Genomic DNA, 20,777 nt, shown 5'->3' with positions numbered 1-20,777 from the left:
CTTTTGCATGTGGCTGTCCAATTTTCATAACACTGTTTATTGAAGAAACTATTCTTTCCCCATTGTGTATTCTTGGCACCCCTGTTGAAATTAGTTGACCTTATACAATGCGGGTTTAGTTCTGGGCTCTCTATTCTGTTCCACTGACCTATGTGTATGCATTTATGCCAGCACCATACTGTTTTTAATACTGTCACTTTGTAATATAGTTTGAAATCAGAAAGTGGGATGCCTCTAGCTTTGTTCTTTCTCAGGATTGCTTTGGCTATTCAGGGTCTTTTGTGATTCCATACACATTTTAGGATTTTTTTCTACTTCTGTAGAAAATACCTTTGTAATTTTGATAGGGATGGCATTGAATCTATAAATGGCTTTGAGTAGTATAGACATTTTAACAATATTAATTCTCCCAACTTAATGGAATCTCTTTTCATTTATTTGTGTCTTCTTCAGTTTCTTTCATCAAATTCTTACAGTTTTAAGTGTACAGATCTTTCACTTCTGTGGTTAAATTTATTCCTAAATAAATGCTATTGTAATTTTCATTTCTGATGATTTGTTGTTGGTGTATAGAAATGCAAATGATTTTGTATATTAATTTTGTATCCTGAAAATTTACTCAATTTGTTTATTAGGTCCAACAGCATTTTGGTGCAGTCTTTATAAATATAATATTATTTTTTATACATAAGATCACGTCATCTGCAAATAGAGACAATTTTGCTTCTTCCTTCTGATTTTGATGCCTTTTATTTCTCTTTCTTGTCTAATTGCCCTTGCTAGGACATCCAGTACTATGCAGAATAAAAGTGGTGAAAGTGGGCATCCTTGTCTTGTTCCTGATCTTAGAGGAAAATCTTTCAGCTTTTCACCATTGAGTATGATGTTAGCTGTGGGCTTGCCCTATGTGGCCTTTATTATGTTGAGGTATGTTTTCTTTATACCAATTTTGTTGAGAGTTTGTATCATGAAATGAAGTTAACTTCTGTCAAATGCTTTTTCTGCATCTATTGAGACGATCCATTGGGGATATAGATATCCATGTTATGATATTTATTCTCCATTGCATCAATGTGATGTATCACATTGATTGACTTGTGGGTGTTGAAACATCTTTGCATCCCTGGAATAAATTCCACTTGATCGTGGTGTATGATCCTTTTAATGTATTATTGAATTCAATTTTCTAGTATTTTGTTGAGGAATTTTGCATCTATGTTTATCAGGGATATTGGTCAAAAATATTCTTTTCTTGTAGTGTCCTTGTCTGGCTTTGGTATCAGGGTAATGCTGGCCTGATAAAAGGATTTTGAAAGTGTTCCTTCCTCTTCTGTTTTTTCTTTGGAAGAGTTTGAGAAGGATTGGCATTAGTTCTGCTTTAAATGTTTGCTAGAATTCGTGAGTGAGGCCATCTAGTCCTGGACTTTTCTTTGTTGGGAGGTTTTTGATTACTGATTCAGTCTCATTGCTAGTAATTAGTCTGTTCAGGTTCTCTATTTCTTCATGATTGAGTCTTAATAAGTTTTATGTTTCTAGGAATTTTTCCATTTCTTCTAGGTTGTCCAATTTGTTGGCATATAATTGTTCATAGCAGCCTCTTATGATCCTTTGCATTTCTGTGGTCTCAGTTGTAATGTGTCCTCTTTAACTTATAATTTTATTTATTTGAATCTTCTCTTTCTTAAGTCTAGCTAAAGATTTCTCTGTTTTGTTTATCTTTTTAAAAAACAGCTCTAAATTACCTTTATATTTTTCTATTGTTTTTCTGGTTTCTATTTTATTTATTTCCACTCTGATATTTGTTATTTCTTTCCTTCTACTATGGGCTTACTTTTAGTCCTTTTCTAGTTCCTTGAGGTGTAGAGTTAGGATATTTAATTGAGATCTTTCTTTTTTCTTAATTTAAGCATTTATCATTAAAAAGGTCCCTCATAGAACTGCTTTTACAGCAAATCATAAGTTTTGGTGTGTTGTGTTTCCATTTTCATTTGTTTCAAGATTTTCTTTATTTCTCTTTTGATTTCTTCTTTGACTCATTGGTTGTTCAGGAACATGTTTTTAAATCTCCACATATTTGTGAATTTTCCAGTTTTCTTGTAATTGATTTCTAGTTTCATACCAATGTGGTCACAAATGATACGTAGCATGATTTCAGTCTTTTTTAATTTTTTAAGACTTGTTTTGTGGCCTAACATATGATCTGTCCTGGAGAATGTTCCATGTGCACTTGAGAAGAATGTGTGATCTGTTGTTGTTGGATGGGATGTTCTGTATATGTCTGTTAGGCTTATGTGTTCTAAAGTATGTTTAAATCCAGATGTTCCTTTATTGTTTTTTATCTAGATGATTTATCCATTGTTGAAAGTGTGATCCTGAAGTGCCCTGCAATTATTGTTTTGCTGTGTATTTTTCTCCCTTCAGATCTGTTAATATTTGCTTTATATATTTAGGTCCTCCTATGTTGGGTACATAGTTATTTACAAATGTTATGTCCTCTTGATGAATTGACCCCTTTATCATCATATAATAACCTTCTTTGTCTTTTGTTACCATTTCTGACTTAAAGTGGTTTTTGTGTAAGTATGGCTACCCCAGCTTTCTTTTGGTTTCCACTTGAATGGCATATCTTCTTTATCCCTTCATTTTCAGACTATGTGTGTCCTTAAAACTGAAGTGAATCTCTTATAGGCTACGTATAGTTGGGTGTTGTTTTTTCATCCATTCAACTACTCTTCAGATTGGAGAACTTAGTCCATTTACATTCAAAGTAATTATTGATAGATAGAGACTTACTTTTGCCATTTTGTTCATTGTTCTCTGGTTTCTTAAAAAAAATTCCTTTGTTCCTTTCTTCCTCTTTTTCTGGCTTCCATTATGATTTGATGATTTTCTATAATGGTATTCTTTTTTTTTTTACTTTATCTTTTGCATATCTACTGTAGACTTTTGCCTTGTGGTTACCATGAGGCTTACATAAAACTTATTGTATTTATAATAGTCTATTTTAAGCTCAAACAACTTAGCTTTGAACACATGCAAAAGCTCTACATTTTTACACTCCTCCACATTTCATATATTTTGTCAAAATTTCTTTATACATTCTGTATCCATTAACAAATTATTATAGTTGTAGTTATTTTTAATACTTTTGTCTTTGTACCTTTATGATAGAATTATATGTGATTTACCTACCACCATTACAAAATTAGCGTATTCAAAATTTAACTTTATATTTACCTCTACTAGTGAGTTTTATACTTCATATATTTTATGTTACTAATTAGCATTCTTTTGTTTCATCTTGAAGAATTCCCTTTAACATTTCTTGTAAAGCTGGTCAAATGGTAATGAAAGTGTTCAACTTTTGTTTGTCTGGAAAACTCTTTATCTCTCCTTCAATTCTGAAGGACAACTTTGCTGGGTAGAGTATTTTTGGATGGCAGTTTTTGCCTCTCAGCTCTTTGAATACCATCCCACCCCTTTCTGGCCTGCAAAGTTTCTGCTGAAAAATTTGCTGATAGTCTTATAGAGATTCCCTTGTACGTAACACATTGCTTTTCTCTTGCTGCTCTTAAGATTCTCTCCTTGTCTTTAACTTTTAACAGTTTCATTATAATATGTCTCAGTGTGGGTCTATTTGGATTGAGCTTGTTTAGAACTCTCTGGGCTTCCTGGATCTGGATGTTCTTTTCCCTACATTAGGGTAGTTTTCAGCCATTATTTCTTTGAATAAACTTTCTGCCCCTTTCTCTCCCTTCTTCTCAAACCCCTGTAATGTGTAATTAATCCTCTTGATTGTGTCCCCCCAAAATCTCTTCACTATTTTTCATTCTTTTTTCTTTTTGCTCCTCTGATTTGATGAATGCTCTGCTCTGTCTTCTGGTTCATTGATCCTTTCTTCTATTTGATGTAGTCCAACGTTGACCCTCTCGACTGAATTTTTCAGTTCAGTTACTGTATTCTTTAGATCTGTGATTTCTGCTTTTTATATTTTCTCTTTGCTGAAATTCTTACTTTGTTCAGGTGTTGCTCTCTTGACCTCGGTGAGCAACTTTATGGCCATTATTTGGAATTCTCTATGATGTAAATCACTTATCTCCATTTCATTAAGACCTCTTTCTGGAGATTTATCTTGTTCTTCTGTTTGAAACATATTCTTCTATTTATTCATCTTCCTTTACTCTCTGTGTTAGTGTCTGTGCATTAGATAAAACAACCACCTCCCCCAGTCTTGGCAGGGTGGTCTTGTGTAGTTAGATGAATCTTACCATTCAGCCCAGCCTAAGCTTTTAATTGTCTCTCAAAACTTTGTGATTTTTCCAAGCTGCCTTTTTGTTCTTAGTGGCTCCCAGAAGTTGAGAATGCGCCAAGACCTGTCAGTGTTCCAAGGAAAGGATCATAGTTAGCACCTAGATGCAGGCCAATTAGAAGCTGGACCCACAGGTACCTGCTGGGGAAGTATATAGTTAAGGTCCTTCCAGGGACAAACTTAGAGAAGAGCCAGCTTTTCCTGCTCCCTCTGTGCCAAGCCTGGGTATATAGCTATGGTGTGTGTGTGTGTGTGTGTGTGTGTGTGTGTGTGTGTGTGTGTGTTGGGGTGGGATGGAGGTGGGGGGGGTGCTCCTGTACCCATTAAGAACTGTTTCTTCATTTGCTACAGTCCTGTGGGACTTATGAATGTAAGTCCTATTGGCTATCAGAGTGAGGAGATCCTGGGGTCCATTCCTCATTCAGCAGCCACAATATATGGGGCTCTAGGCATGTGTACAAGTCCCTTCCAGGGAAATATTGGTGTCTTGGTTTTATTGTTGGAGCCGGCTGGAGAAAGAAGGTGGGGGAGATGTCCATCAGTTTCCCCAGTCTCTGGGGAAGATCACTTCCAACCCCTAGATACCTTCTCTCCCTCAAGTAGCAGCTTTTAAAATATGCAGATAGGGCTTCCCTGGTGGTGCACAGTGGTTGAGAGTCCACCTGCCGATGCAGGGGACATGGGTTCATGCCCCGGTCCGGGAAGATCCCACATGCCGCAGAGCGGCTAGGCCCGTGAGCCATGGCCACTGAGCCTGCACGTCCGGAGCCTGTGCTCCGCAACAGGAGAGGCCACAACAGTGAGAGGACCATGTACCGCAAAAAAATAAAATTTTAAAAAAATTAATAAAATATGCAGATAAACCCCTTTCAGGGAAAGACTGAGAGAGTGGCATTTTAGCTTTTGCTCCCTCTGTACCGGGCCTTGGGATGATAACCTGTTAAGAACTACTTCACTTTCTCTAGTCCTATGAAATTCATGAGTGGAAGCCCTGTTGGCTCTCAGATCCAGACAATCCAGGGACCTATCCCTCAGGTGGCAGCCATAGAAGCTGGGGTGCAGATGAGGCTACAAGCTCCTCGAGGGAGATACTGGTGACTTGGAGTGGGCTGGAAGGAGAAGATGGATAGGGTGTCTGCCAGCTTCCTAGGTCTTCAGGAAGCATCATAGCTGGCCCCTAGATGCATGCTAAATTAGAAGCCTGGCCCTCAGGCAGCAGCTTTTAAAGTACACAGATAAACAGACCCCTTTCAGGCAAAGACTGGGAGATGGACGTTTTTGCTTCTCCCTCTGCACTGAGTCCTGGTGGTGAGGGGATATATACAGTGAGGTGCCCATTAAGAACTGCTTCTTTGTTTGCTATAGTCTTGTGGGTCTCCTGGATACAAGCCCCACTGGCTTTCACATCTAGGTGTTTGGGGGGGGTCCATTTCTCAGATGGGAGTATTAAAATTTGAGGAGCTAAATGTGGGGTCCAAACCCTTTGCTTCTCAGGAAGAAGCTGGGGGTTAGGGATTCCCCTCCCAAATGTATGACACAGTGCTAAGGTAGGGTTTATGGCAAGATTGTGTCTTAGCCTTTTCTTCCTGTTTCAATGTGGGTATTTTCTTGTTCACCGGATATGTGAATCACATGACTTATTTCTGGATCTCTCTCAGAGGGCATTGCTCTGTGTTTAGTTGTACTTTCAGTGCATCCGTGGAAGGGGGGGGGGTGCTCCAAAGACTCCTGTGTTGCCATCTTAGTTAACTCACCTAGGCAAAGATTTTTTAGATATGACCAAAACCAAAAACATGATTCATAACAGAAAAAATGATAAATTGGGCTTCATCATAATTAACAACTTCTTTTTATAGTGTTAAGAAAACTAAAAGATAAACCACACGTTGGAAGACAATACTTGCAAACCATAGATCTAATAAAGGTTTTGTTTCCAAAATGTATGTACGGAATTCTCAAAACTCAATTAAAAATAAAACTACCCAGTTAAAAACTGAGCAAAAGATTTGATCAGCCACTTCACCAGATAAGATAAATGAGTGTCAAATAAGCACATGAAAAGGAGCTCAGCATTATTAGTCATTAGAGAAATGCAAATGAAAACCAGAATGAGATACTACTACACATTTATTGAATGACTAAAGCCAAAAATACTGACCATAGCAAGTTTTGGCAAGCACATGGAGGGACTGGTATCCTCATACACTTGTGGCAATGTGAAATGCTTCAGCCACTCAGAAACAATTTGGTGGCATCTGAAAAATTAATGTATCTTAGCATGCAACCCATCAATTTCACTCGGGTATTTATTTACCAAACAGAACAGAAAGCATTTGTCCATACAAAAACTTGTACAAAGATATTCTTGTATTTATTTGTAACAGCTGAAAACTAGAAACAACTCAAATGTCCATCAACAGATAAATAGATAAAAAATATATGGTATAGCCATACAAAGGAATACTACTCAGCAATCAAGAGGATTGAACTATCCATACATGCAACAGCATTGATGAGTCTCAAGATAATTACGCTGAGTGAAAGAAGCCAGACAGTACATATTGTACAATTCCACTTATATAAAACTCCAGAAAACGCACACTCATCCATAATGACATAAAACAGATCAGTGATAGCCTCAGACAGCACAAGGGGGAGCAGGCCAGAGGGATCACAAAGCAGCCCGAGGAGTCTTTTGAAAATGATGGATGTGTTCACTATCTTGATTGTGGTGATAGTTTTGTGGTATATACGTATGTAAAAACTTACCAAATTGTATACTTCAAATATGTTCATTTTATTCCATGTCAATTTTATAAAGCTATTAAAGACAGCACCTGGAATCTGGGATATGGGGTATCACTGCCCTCACTTATGGCTGAAATGACCATGCTCCCCTTCTCCATGCTCGGGGGAGACCAACAAGCATCTGGGCAGAGGCTGTTCCTCCTGTGCTTGGGTAAGCAAGGTGACTGAGGGGAGAGTGCCCTTCCCAAAGAACCTCCATGTGTAGCCACAGCTGTCCTTGCAAATGCCAGACAGCCTAAAGTGAACAAATGTCACAGTTTTCAGATCTTCACTTGCTTGTGAGTCTCACATTTAACCTTCAGCTAAATCAACTTTTAGAAGACCAAACTCATGCTCTAAACCTTAGAATTGTAACATTTACATTCTTTTAGGTTGAATGAGATAGTCCCTGGGCCGTGTTTCCCAAAGTATTGTACACACCCCACTGTCTCCTTTTTGAAATGTCCAGTTAACATTAACCACCCTGGAAATGCATATCCGGGGTAGGGCTGATGAAGGCTCCACATGAATGGCCTCTGATGAACTCATCTCTTTCTGAGGTAGAGAGTAAAACTGACATGAAGCGAGTATAAACATTATATTCCAAGTCCATGAAAACATTGTCAAAATAGACACTGTCTAGCACCCCCAAGTTATAAACAGTTTCATACAGACAGATCTCACTTCTCTCATATGTTCTGCACTAGTTTACATGAAAGTAAACTTTGTGCTGTCTCCTCCACATTCTACCAGGGTTGGTTTGTGTGCCCAGATATGGCAGAAGTGATGGGATGTCCCGTCCAAGATTACATTGTGAAAACATGCAGAAAAGTTGAAAGACTTATTCAGTGGACGCCCATGCACCTACCACCTATATTCTACAATCAACATTTTATTCTACTTGCTTTATCACATGTATTTTCTCTCTGTCCATTCTTCTCTCTACCCATCAATCCATCTAATTTTTCATGTATTTTGAAATAAGTTGCAGATATGTCACTTACATTTTACCTTAAATACCATCGACTAGGGTACAATATTTGTTTATGCTTCTTTTTTAAGTAAAATCCATGCAATAAATGCACAAACCTTATGTGTACCACTAACAAATTTTTCAAAATGCACACACTTGTGTGACCCAAACTGTTAACAAAATATAAAGTACTACCATGGTTTCAGAAAGTTCCCTCACTCCTTTTCCTAGTCAAAACTCATCCCCACATCTCCCCAACCCCCAGTGACCATTGTTCCAACTTTTTTCCATCTTGATTTGTTTTGCTTGTTCCATAACCTCACAAAAGTCAAATCATCAGGGCTTCCCTGGTGGCGCAGCAGTTGAGAGTCCGCCTGCCGATGCAGGGGACGCGGGTTCGTGCCCCGGTCTGGGAAGATCCCACATGCCGTGGAGCGGCTGGGCCTGTGAGCCCTGGCCGCTGAGCCTGCACATCTAGAGCCTGTGCTCCACGACGGGAGAGGCCACAACAGTGAGAGGCCCACGTACCGCAAAAAAAAAAAAAAAAAAAAAAAAGTCAAATCATCAGTATGTGCTGTTTTTGTGCCTATTAATCTCACTGAGAATGATTTTGAGATTCATTCGTGTTGTGTATTCGTGTAGTTCATTTCATTGCTGAGTGGTCTTGCAATTATGTGTATATACCACAGTTCATTTATTTGTTCACTGTTTGATGGGCATCTGAGTGGTTTCCAGATCTGGCTATTATGAATAAAACTGCTACAAACATTCTTGTACAAGTCTTTTTATGGATATGTGATTTCATTTTTCTTGGATAAATACATAGGAGTAGCTATCTAGGATCATAGGTAGATATAGCTGGATCATAGGTGGGTATGTGTTCAGTTTTAGAGAAACTGCAGGACCTTTTCATATAATGTTTGTACTGTTTTACACCTCCCACTGTAATGGTGCATGAGAGTTCTAGTTGCTCCATAATTTTGCCAACACTTAGTACTGTTGTCTTCTTTACTTCAGCCATTCTGGTGCACATGTAGTGATATCCTGCAGCACTTCTTCTTAAAATTAGGAATGTTTACGTCATCAAAGTCTAGTGTCATGGTGTATTTGTTATGCACTGCTACATACTGAATAATCCCAAACTTTAGCAGCTTAAACCAGCAATCATATATCTTCTCACACCATTTCTGAGGACTAAGAACCCAGGCATGGCTTAGCTGTGTGGTCCTGGCTCTATCTTTCATGAGGTTGCAGTCAAGTTGGGGTTATGACATCTGAAGCTTGACGGGCTGGGGGATCTGCTCCAGGCTCCTCACAAGGTAGCCGGCAGGTCTCCACTCTTCACTGGCGCTTGTTGGGGGACATCAGTGTCTCACTACATGCCTGAGTATCCTCAGAAGATGTGAGTTGATTTAGAAAGAGAGACAGAGGGAGAGGGATAGAGGGACCCCAAGGTGGAAACCACAATATTTCACAATGTAATCTTGGATGAGACATCCCATCACTTCTGCCATATCTGGGTACACAAACCAACCCTGGTAGAATGTGGAGGGGATGGCACAAAGGTGTAAGTAACAGTAGGTAGGATCTCTGGGGGGCTGTCTTGGAGTCTTGCTACTATACATGGAAGAAGATAGAAGCAGCTACTGGCAGGGGAGGGAAATTGTTGTCAGGGCTGATTGGAATATCAATCAGCTGAAGTGTTTCTGTGAAATTTGCTGAAGTTGGTTAGACTATCCTGTATCCAAGTTCTAGTCCACCACTTCCTGGCCTGCTAGGATCACTGGACAAAGGAGTTAAATCTGAGCCTCAGTTTCTACAGATGTAAAATGGTGGTGTGATTAAATGAAATCATGTATGTACAGCACCAAGCACATAAAAGTGTCCCAGTAGAGGGCAATTATCAATACTTCATACACATGGCAGTTTTATGCCCTTCACACAATGTAATTTTATTTCATTTCAGTGTTGAGGACTAGATGTGCCAAAGTCCATCTGGAAAGATCCCAATGGACTACTGATAAGCCCTTGGAAAAGACCAGTTTCAGATTCATTTTCTTTTTATTTCCTGATATTTAGGAAGTTTTATTCTATCACTGTGTATCATTTGCCTTATTAGTCATGGTTGTTCCTCTAACAGTTTGTTGTGAACTGTTAATGTTTATGTCGTGATTTTGGAGCTATTAGCATACTTCCCTCTTCTTCTTGCCAGAATTATTTTGGTGATAATAATCAGACCTATAAGAATAAATACCATTGCTTTTAATTTGCTATTAAATTTGGACTAAGAATGAATCATAATAGACTAATTTAAAAGGTACAAGTGTATAAAACTACATAGTTATTTATATTTTTATATTTGTATTTATAAATATGCTATTTATATTTTGTTGCATATTAATAACTTTTTCCCTGCTTTTTAATAGTTCATTTCTTTTTAATAAGTAAAGCATGCACATAATACAAACCCTAACAGGGACAAAATGCTGTTCAGTGGAAAGCCTCTCCATCTCCCCTTGCTCCCATTCTTCTAGTTTCTATCCCCAGATGCTTTTAAAATCAAATGTATTCTAAGTAGCCACCTAACATGTCACATTGTGCAAAACCTGGTACAAAGTCAGTTACAAAGTATTTGCAATTTAAAACAAAAAAGTAATGTTTTAAAGGTTCTTATTGAAGTATTGTATGCACATAGAAATTACAAAACTTATAAGTATACAGTCTAATGAATTATCATACTCCATCACTGATAACAAATCAAAAACTGTGACATTATCAGTAGCCCGTAAGTCCCTTTCTTTCCCTCTTCCTGTCACTAACCTTCCTTCTCCCCACAGGTAACCACAACCATGGCTTCTAATACCTTAGATTAGTTTTTTTCTGTTCTTGACCTTTGTATACATGGAATCATACAATATATATTCTTGTGTGTCTGGCTTCTTTTGCATATAGATGGAGATGGAGAGATAGAGACAGAGAGAGAGAGAGAGAGATCCGTCTTTCCAGGGTTATTGATTATGTTAAGTCTTTCCAAAGAACAACCTTTTGGCTTTATTAATTCTTTCTATTGTTAGTTGTCTATTTCTTGAAGTTCTGGTCTTATCTTTATAAATGCTTAGTATATTTGGTTATAGTTCTATCAACTCACTGATTTTTCTTTGTTTTAAAAATTTTTTGTTCCTTTTTCTCCTTCCTTTGTTATCTTTGGTTTAAATTGCTATTCTTTTTAACTAATTAACATGGATACTTCCATCAGGGGTTGGCAAATTTTTCTGCAAAAGGACAGATAGTAAACACACTAGGCTTTGCAAGCCATGTATGGTCTCTGTCACATTCTTTTTTAACTATTTAAAAATGTAAAAGCTGTTCTTACCCTGTGCATCACACAAAAACAGGCAGGCTGGAATTGGCCTACGGGCCATAATTTGCCAACCCCCAACTTAGATTATTGATGTTCGGTTCAACCTCTTCTTTTCATGTATTTATATTGAAGGCTAGACATTTCTGCTAAATTCCCAAGCTTTTGAAAATTTTCTGTTTATCTTTTTGTCGTTGGTTTCTAACACACACACAAAACAAGACAAGGGCAAGCACTGACTGACTCATCTGGTAAAGATACAACAAACCACCTTTGGATTCAGTTTATTACTTATATAGACAGTGAAAGGAAGAGTAGCCAGAGGTGCCAGGCCCTAGGTCCTCATCGCTCACACCAAAAAGGGCAACACCGAAACACTGGAGCCACACGTCTGCAGTGTGAGCCATGGGATTCCCATGGCTGAGGAGCCGACTATAGGCTGCATTTAAATCTATACTAACTTCATCCTCTTGTTCTGAAGAAGCACTTTGTTCAAACCTCCAACTGTGATTGTGGACGTGTATATTCCTCCTTTATTTTCTGTTGGCTTTTGCTTTGTATACTTTGAGATTAAGTACCTTCAGTCTTGTCACATCTTCCTGTTGGACTGACTCCTTTAGAATGATAAACACTTTTTCTTCTAACTTTATTAAAGTTTTATTTTCCTTAAAATCTACTTTTCCGAAATGAGTATTTCTACATTAGCTTTCATTTGGTTAGTGTTTGCACATATATGTTTTTCTAGCTTTTTACTTTCAACCTTCCTGACACCTTGTATTTAAGATGTAGCTCTTCTAAGCAATATATAATTAGGGTTTTTTTTTTCATCCAGTCTGATAATCTATCTATAACATGGAGTATTTCGTTTACCTACACTGGATGTGATAACTGATATATTTGGTTATAGATCTAACATCGCACTGTTTTCTGTTTTTCCAATCTGTTCTTTGTTCCCTTTTTCCATCCTTCTTGGCTTATTTTGTATAAATCAAAATGTTTATTATCAATTTTCCCCTTCTAGTTTATTAGCCATGCATCCCTTCCTATTCTTTTAGCAGTTACTGTAGAGATTATAACATGCATCCTTGACAACAGAGTTCCCCTTAAATTAGTGCCTCTATGACACTTCAGATAGTTCAAGGAATTTAGAATTTAACTCCATTTACCCCCTCCTGTCTTTCATGCTAATGCTGTCCCGTAATTTGATTCTATTTTAAACCCCATAAAGGAAACATTATTCTCTATGGAGTCAGTACTCATTTAGACATTTAGAAACTTTCCACTGCTCTTTATTCTTTCCTGTACCTCTGGGCTTCGATCTGGGATCATTTCCTCCTGTCTAAAGAACACCCTTAAGAATTTTCCTTACTGTGGTCCACTAGTAATAAATGCTCTCAGACTTTGTTTACCTGGATTTTTTTAAATTTTGCTTTTACTTTTGGAAGATAATTTTTACAAGATATAAGGATCTAGACTGGCATTTGTTTTCTTTCAGCCCTTTGAATATATCATTCCATCTTCTTCTGGACTTCATTATTCCATTGAGAAGTCAATGTCTATCTCCTTATTGCTCATTTGAAGGTAATGTGTCTTTTTTTCTCTTCCTGGTTGTAAAATTCTGTTCTTCATCTTAGGTTTCCAGCAGTTCTATTAAAATGTGCCTACTTGTGTTTTCCTTCTGTTTTTCCTCCTTGGGGTTCATACCACTTCTGAATCTGTGGCTTGGTATCTTTCATTAATTTCAGAAAATTCTGTCATTATCTTTTTAAAAATATTGCTTCTGTCCCATCCTCTATACTGCATTCTTTCTTTCTAGGACTCAATTATATGTATTTTGGATCTGATGCTCCTTGTCTGTGCTTATGCTTATGCACTTACACTTATATTTCTCGTCCGCCACCCTCCCACCCCCACTTTGACTGTGCATGCATATGTGTATGTGTGTGTGTCTGTATGTGCACATGCACACACAAGCTTCAGACTGGAGTTTTCCTTCTGACCTGTCTTCCGGTTTATTAATTCTCTTTATGTGTGTACCAAGTCAGCTCTCAAACATACCCATTGAGCTCTTATTTTTAGTTATTCTATTTTTCAGTTCCAGAGGGTCCACTTGGCTTATTTATATTTCCCAGTTCTCTGCCAAAAGTCTTTAATTTCAACATATTTGTTATAATTATTTTAAAATATATGTTTGTCTAGATCTCCTGTTTTTCTGTTCCTGCTGTTTGATTTTCTGTTATTTTTCTGTCCTGTCTTAATTTCTCATAATCCTGATCATTTTAACAAATGCTGGATATTGGATTAGATATTAAAATTTTGTGATACAAATTTAGGCTCTGGTTTATCATTTTCCAGAGGTGATTCAACTTGTTTATTTCAGGAAGTTTGGATGGGAGTATTAGCAATGCAAGACCACTTTAATGAGAGAATCAGAGATTTAAGTGATCTGAAGTTGGACTTATTTCTATACCATGACTGCTCTACTTCTAGTTCACTCTGACTCTTGGGATACCATCCTTTCAGTTCCCAGCTGAAAGCCCAGGGTGTTGACCAAGGTCTGTTCTTCTCCACGGGCCCTGAATTCTAGTTTTTGTCTTCCCAGATCCAGATTTGTTGAAAGCTCTGCTCACCTTTTCAGCCTCTTAGCCACTGCTCTCATCATTGGTGATACCCGCAGTGGGGAAAGTGGCTCTCAGTGCAAGGCTCACCTCTCCTACTTCAGCCTCCTCCCAGATCTTAGCCTTAAAATTCTTCACTGCCCTTGTATTCTCTGATGTCACCTAACAGCCTTCTTCCTTACATTTTGCCATGTTTTCTAGTTATTCCAATGTGAGTGTTGGTCTGAAACAACCTAGTCCTCCATTGCCAGAAACAAAACTCCCAAGTATGGTTTGAGTTTGTTTACTGTGATATCACTGATCAATGCTTCAGTATTAGAATAAGCATGCAGTAGTTTTGTATATGATATTTTTTAATCAAAGAATCCCAAACTGGCTGATGTCAGCATTATATAGCTATTCTTGAAATAGAATAGTATTACTTAACTCACATGTGGAAAAGGGTGGTTGTAAATATTACCTATTTAATCTCCAGATGGACTACTGCCTTCCAAAACAGAAGTTGTACATTAGACAGTTAATGTGACAGATGTCAACATCAGCTATGTAGCTTTACAGGATTGTTGTTTACACAGATGAATTGTGTACAGGATGTATAATTCCACTGTTGTTAGATGTCATACATTTTGGCAGTAAAGGGAACTTTTCAAAACCACGAACAGATTGTCTGCCATGGTTTACATTTTACAAGTAATGTTAGAAAATTCAGTTAATTTTGTTAGCCATCTACATTCTGACCAATTTATTTTAAAGAACTCCATGTACCAACAGTACTAAGTGACTTCCCATGTTGAGAGGAATTTGACATGTTTCCAACTCTCTACTTCTGTGCGTTTGTGTGTGTGTGTGTTTATAACTGGACGCCTCTAAAAGCCTGCCCCAGGTCTGCAGCACTTTGTATCTCCCTGAGGCTAAAATCAACTTGCCAGGGCTTTGCAAGTGAAGATGGTAAAATAGTAAAGTTTCACAATAACTCTGTGGATCTAGCAAGAGATGCTGATGTGAAATCTAGGTTATTCTGCGTTTGCTTGGGCCAAACATTGCAAGCCAAGAGCATCCATGACTGGAATATTAGGATGTATGTGGACCACTGGATTCAAACCGGTGATTTTGGTGGAGGCTTATCTAGATGTTTAACTTTGGTTGAGATAAATGAGCTGTGTTCTTAATAATGTTCTTCTGTAATGGAGACTGGACTCTAAGAATATCCAGAAAGGCCCACTGATGTTGATACTGGCGCTGCTCCCATGGTGTGACATTCGTGGGTTCCCCATAGCCGCCATGGAGATAGCTCAGTACTGGGGGTGTGAGCCTCATCCTTCATCACTTCCTGCCCATGTGCAGCCAGCACAGTCTTTCTCGTGGTTGGAGAAAGGCAGTGGGGTGGAAGGAGGGCCCTACTCCAGAACCAAGGCTGACAGACTCTTCATGCAGCACTGGGGCAACCACACGGGAGTGTAGCTATCGGAGTTCCTGACTTAAGTAATGGAATGTTTGGCCCGAGGCATAGATTAAGCCCTTCCAGAAAACGAGTCTGAAAAACTAACTGATCGTTCTCCACTTTCCACAGTTCATTCCATGATTTCAGGCCTCAGTTCCCAGCAGATTTGTGATGGGGGTGGGTGAGCATGAAGGTGCCCCAGCCGTGCAGGGTCCACACTGCTGGTGTGCGTGCACATTTAGAACTGCCCCCGGCCCCACCCCTTCAGGATGCAGGCTCAGAGCCTACCGCGGAGCATCAGTCATCTGCTCATCTGGGCCTGGGTGGGGCACTCAGAGGAGGGCAGCTTGGGTTTCAAATGCAGGCAGCCCCACACGACTGAATGCATGCGTGGCTGCAGTCCCCAGCGCACCCCTGTGCATCCAGTGCATCCCCCACGTCCTTCACGATTCAGCGACCCTTTGTGTCTGTGGCTGCCCTGAGGGAGACAGAGTAATAGCTGCCCCCCAGGAGGCTAAGTGTGTACATGCAACAGTATACACACACACACACATACACACACACTGCACAGTCACCATCCATACCCACCACACACACACACACACACCACAACATATTCACCCTGCACACCCACCGTTCAACCCCTGCCAGACAGCACACACGCTAATCACATAATACACATCACACACACATGACACGTGCACACATCTCATGTGCATACATATATCTCACATGCATGCACACTTTACATGGGTGCGCATGCCCCTTTGTGCACACACACCGTGCACTCAGATCTCACATGCACACCACACACAATGTGCACACACAACATACAACATACGTATCATGCACCAGTCACACCACACATGCTATGCAATCCAGGACATAATACACCACACACACCGTACAAGCCATACATACCACACATGCAAAACACCCCCTCACCCCCACCACAAATGCATGCAGAGTCTACACACAGACCTCACACATGCCACACAGCACAACACATGGCGTACACTCACTGCACATGCACATGCCATAGACAGAAACCCATACCCGCTCCACCCCCACCCCACAAATAACTCGCACGTGCGCAATACGCCCCATGCACACAACACACACACAGGACACATGAGCGTACTCTGTACCATGAATCTGTCAGCCCTTTCTCTGCCTCTGCCTTTGATCCTGTGTCCTGGCCCCTCCCTGTCCCCTCTGACCACTCCCCGAGGGCCCTGTGTGAACAAGAACAGAGTAAGGGCCTCATCTGGACCATTCTTTTCTGGAGGAAAAGAATAGGTTGTAAATGTTTCAGTTGGGATTGAAAACATGTATATATATTATAAATATATAATGTATACATATGTATATTTTAAAATGATACACACACATAACTTTTGTGCTTATGTACAATTTGCTGTTTCTGGACCTTAAGAATTCAATTTGTGTCTCTCTACCATAGTGACAGGTAATTTGGGAAACACACAGAACATAGAATATAAAATCTGAATGTAATATGTACATAAAACTTGTCCACACTGGCTCTTGTTCTTGGGCCCCTGGGGCCCCATTTGTCTTCCTTCTCACTTCCCAGGCAACAGGAATTTGTGGTCCAGAGAGTGAGCATTTTACACACCTGGGTTCCAGGTGGGGCTACATCCCTTGCACCTGTGTGAGCTTACCATGCTGCTTGATTTCTTTAAGCTGTTTGGTTTTCTTCAAAGCCAAAGCAGACATCACCATCATCATCCTGTCTACAGCAGGACTGTCATGAGTATTAAAGGAGATGTCAGGTGTAAAGTAGCACAATTCCTGACACATAGTAGGTATATGCAAATCCCTCCGATCACAAACAAACTCAAAAGCAAAGAAACAGACAAATATAGAAGATTGGGCCTTCTCCTGTGGCTAGTACATTCTAGCCACACTGAACCCCCAGGCCGGAGCCCCGTCCTCAGCACTCCTCAGCTGCCTCCCTCCTGTGCTGCCCTGCATCCCTCCTCAGCTGCCTCCCTAACCTGCTCCTCATGGTCTTGCTCACAGAAGCTTCTGGCTGCTGCGAAGGCTCACTCGGGCCTGACAGTCTCGGGCAGGACCTGCTTTCCAGTCCACCAGCCCATCTAAAGCCCAACGAGTGGAGGTGAGGGGTGAGGCTTTGTCTGTCTGGGCTTGATGCTTGACCTGGCCCTGAGCACCCTCCCCTGGATTCCCCAGTGGGAGCCACACATTGTTCTCCCAACCCATGTTTCTGGCCACCTGCGTGAGCCAGTTCCTGACTCCGTGCACCTTAGGTAAAGCTCTCCTTTACGTGCTGCCCTGGCAGTTGTTTGCAAGCTTTTTTCTTTTTTTAAATTCTTTTCCATTATGGTTTATTACAGGATATTGAATAGAGTTCCCTGTGCTATATACTAGGACAGTGTTGTTTATCTATTTTGTACATAGTAGTTGGTATCTGCTAATCCCAAACTCCTAATTTATCCTTCCTCCACCCCTTTTCCCCTTTGGTAACCATAAGTTTGTTTTCTATGTCTGTGAGTCTGTTTCTGTTTTGTAAATAAGTTCATTTGTATCATATTTTAGATTCCACATATAAATGATATCATATGATATTTGTCTTTCTCTGTCTGACTTACTTCACTTACTATGATAATCTCTAGGTCCATACATGTTGCTGCAAACGGCATTATTTCATTCTTTTTTATGGTGAATATTCCATTGTCTATATATACCACATATTTTGTATCTATTAATCTGTTGTTGGACATTTAGGTTGCTTCGATATCTTGGCTATTGTAAATAGTGCTGCAACGAACATTGGGGGGCATGTATCTTTTCAACTTACAGTTTTCTCTGGATATATGCCCAGAAGTGGGATTACTGGATCATATGGTAACTCTATTTTTAGTTTTTTCAGGAACCTCCATACTGTTCTCCATAGTGGCTGTACCAATTTATATTCCCACCAACAGTGTAGGAGGGTTCCCTTTTCTCCACACCCTTTCCAGCATTTATTGTTTGTAGATTTTTTTGATGATGGCCATTCTGACTGGTGTGAGGTGATATCTCATTGTAGTTCTCTGATAATTAGTGATGTGGAGCATCTTTTTATGCGTCTGTTGGTCATCTGTATGTCTTCTTTGGAGAAATGTCTATTTAGGTTTTCTGCCTATTATTTGATTGGATTGTTTGAGTTTTTGTTATTGAGTTGTATGAGCTGTTTGTGTATTTTGGAAATTAAGCCCTTATCAGTCACATTATTGCAGGCTTTTTTCTGAATGTGGTTTGTTTCTTTTTTTAACATCTTTATTGGAGTATAATTCCTTTACAAAGGTGTGTTTATAACAAAGTGAATCAACTATACATGTACATATATCCCTGTATCTTCTCCCTCTTGTGTCTCCCTCCCACACACCCTATCCCACCACTCTAGGTGATCACAAAGCAAAAAGCTGATCTCCCTGTGCTATGTGGCTGCTTCCCACTAGCTATCGGTTTTACATTTGGTAGTGTATATATATGTCCGTGCCACTCTCTCACTTTGTCCCAACTTACCCTTCCCTCTCCCCGTGTCCTCAGGTCCATGCTCTACATCCGCATCTTTAATCCTGTCCTGCTCCTAGATTGTTCAGAATTTTTTTTTAGATTCCATATATATGTGTTAGCATAGGGTATTTGTTTTTCTCTTTCTGACTTACTTCACTCTGTATGACAGACTCTAGGTCCATCCACCTCATTACAAATAACTCAATTTCATTTCTTTTTATGGCTGAGTAATATTCCATTGTATATATGTGCCACATCTTCTTTATCCATTCATCTGTCGATGGACACATACATTGCTTCCATGTCCTGGCTATTGTAAATAGAGCTGCAATGAACATTGTGGTACATGACTCTTTTTGAATTATGGTTTTCTCACGGTATATGCCCAGTCGTGGAATTGCTGGGTCATATGGTAGTTCTATTTTTAGGTTTTTAAGGAACCTCTGTACTGTTCTCCATAGTGGCTGTATCAACTTACATTCCCACCAACAGTGCAAGGGTGTTCCCTTTTCTCCACAGCCTCTCCAGCATTTATTGTTTGTAGATTTTTGGATGATGGCCATTCTGACTGGTGTGAGGTGATACCTCATTGTAGTTTTGATTTGCATTTCTCTAATGATTAGTGATGTTGAGCATCCTTTCATGTGTTTGTTGGCAATCTGTATATTTTCTTTGGAGAAATGTCTATTTAGGTCTTCTGCCCATTTTTGCATTGGGTTGTTTGGTTTTTTTGATATTGAGCTGCATGAGCTGCTTGTAAGTTTTGGAGATTAATCCTTTATCAGTTGTTTTATTTGCAAATATTTTCTCCCATTCTGAGGGTTGTCTTTTCATCTTGTTTATGGTTTCCTTTGCTGTGCAAAAGCTTTTAAGTTTCATTAGGTCTCATTTGTTTATTTTTGTTTTTACTTCCATTTCTCTAGAAGGTGGGTCAAAAAGGATCTTGCTGTGATGTATGTCATAGAGTGTTCGGCCTATGTTTTCCTCTAAGAGTTTTATAGCGTCTAGCCTTACTTTTAGGCCTTTAATCCATTTTGAGTTTATTTTTTCTATGGTGTTAGGGAGTGTTCTAATTTCATTCTTTTACAAGTAGCTGTCCAGTTTTCCCAGCACCACTTATTGAAGAGGCTGTCTTTTCTCCATTGTATATTCTTGCCTCCTTTATCAAAAATAAGGTGACTATATGTGTGTGGGTTTATCTCTGGGCTTTCTATCCTGTTCCATTGATCTACCTTTCTGTTTTTATGCCAGTACCATACTGTCTTGATTACTGTAGCTTTGTAGCATAGTCTGAAATCCGGGAGACTGATTCCTCCAACTCCATTTTTCTTTCTCAAGATTGCTTTCGCTATTTGGGGGCCTTTGTGCTTCCATACAAATTGTAAAATTTTTTGTTCTAGTTCTGTGAAAAATGCCATTGGTAGTTTGATAGGAATGGCATTGAATCTGTAGATTGCTTTGGGTAGTATAGTAATTTTCAGTGTTGATTCTTGCAATCCAAGTACATGGTATATCTCTCCATCTGTTGGTTTCATCTTTAATTTCTTTCATCAGTGTCTTATAGTTTTCTGCATACAGGTCTTTTGTCTCCTTAGGTGGGTTTATTCCTTGCTATTTTATTCTTTTTGTTGCAATGGTAAATGGGAGTGTTTCCTTAATTTCTCTTTCAAATTTTTCATCATTAGTGTATAGGAATGCAAGAGATTTCTGTGCATTAATTTTGTATCCTGCTACTTTACCAAATTCAT

The 20,777-nt window shown here is 39.2% G+C and overlaps 1 protein-coding gene across 2 annotated transcripts in view; it reads left to right on the top strand.

Moving 5' to 3' along the window:
* Positions 1-20,777, top strand: part of LOC136117958 (OTU domain-containing protein 7A) — a 174,639-nt gene that overhangs the window by 15,015 nt on the left and 138,847 nt on the right. The window lies entirely within an intron of this gene.

Source organism: Phocoena phocoena, chromosome 2 (genome assembly GCF_963924675.1).
Source record: "Phocoena phocoena chromosome 2, mPhoPho1.1, whole genome shotgun sequence".
Taxonomy (NCBI): domain Eukaryota; kingdom Metazoa; phylum Chordata; class Mammalia; order Artiodactyla; family Phocoenidae; genus Phocoena; species Phocoena phocoena.
This window is presented reverse-complemented; position numbering and strand designations above follow the sequence as displayed.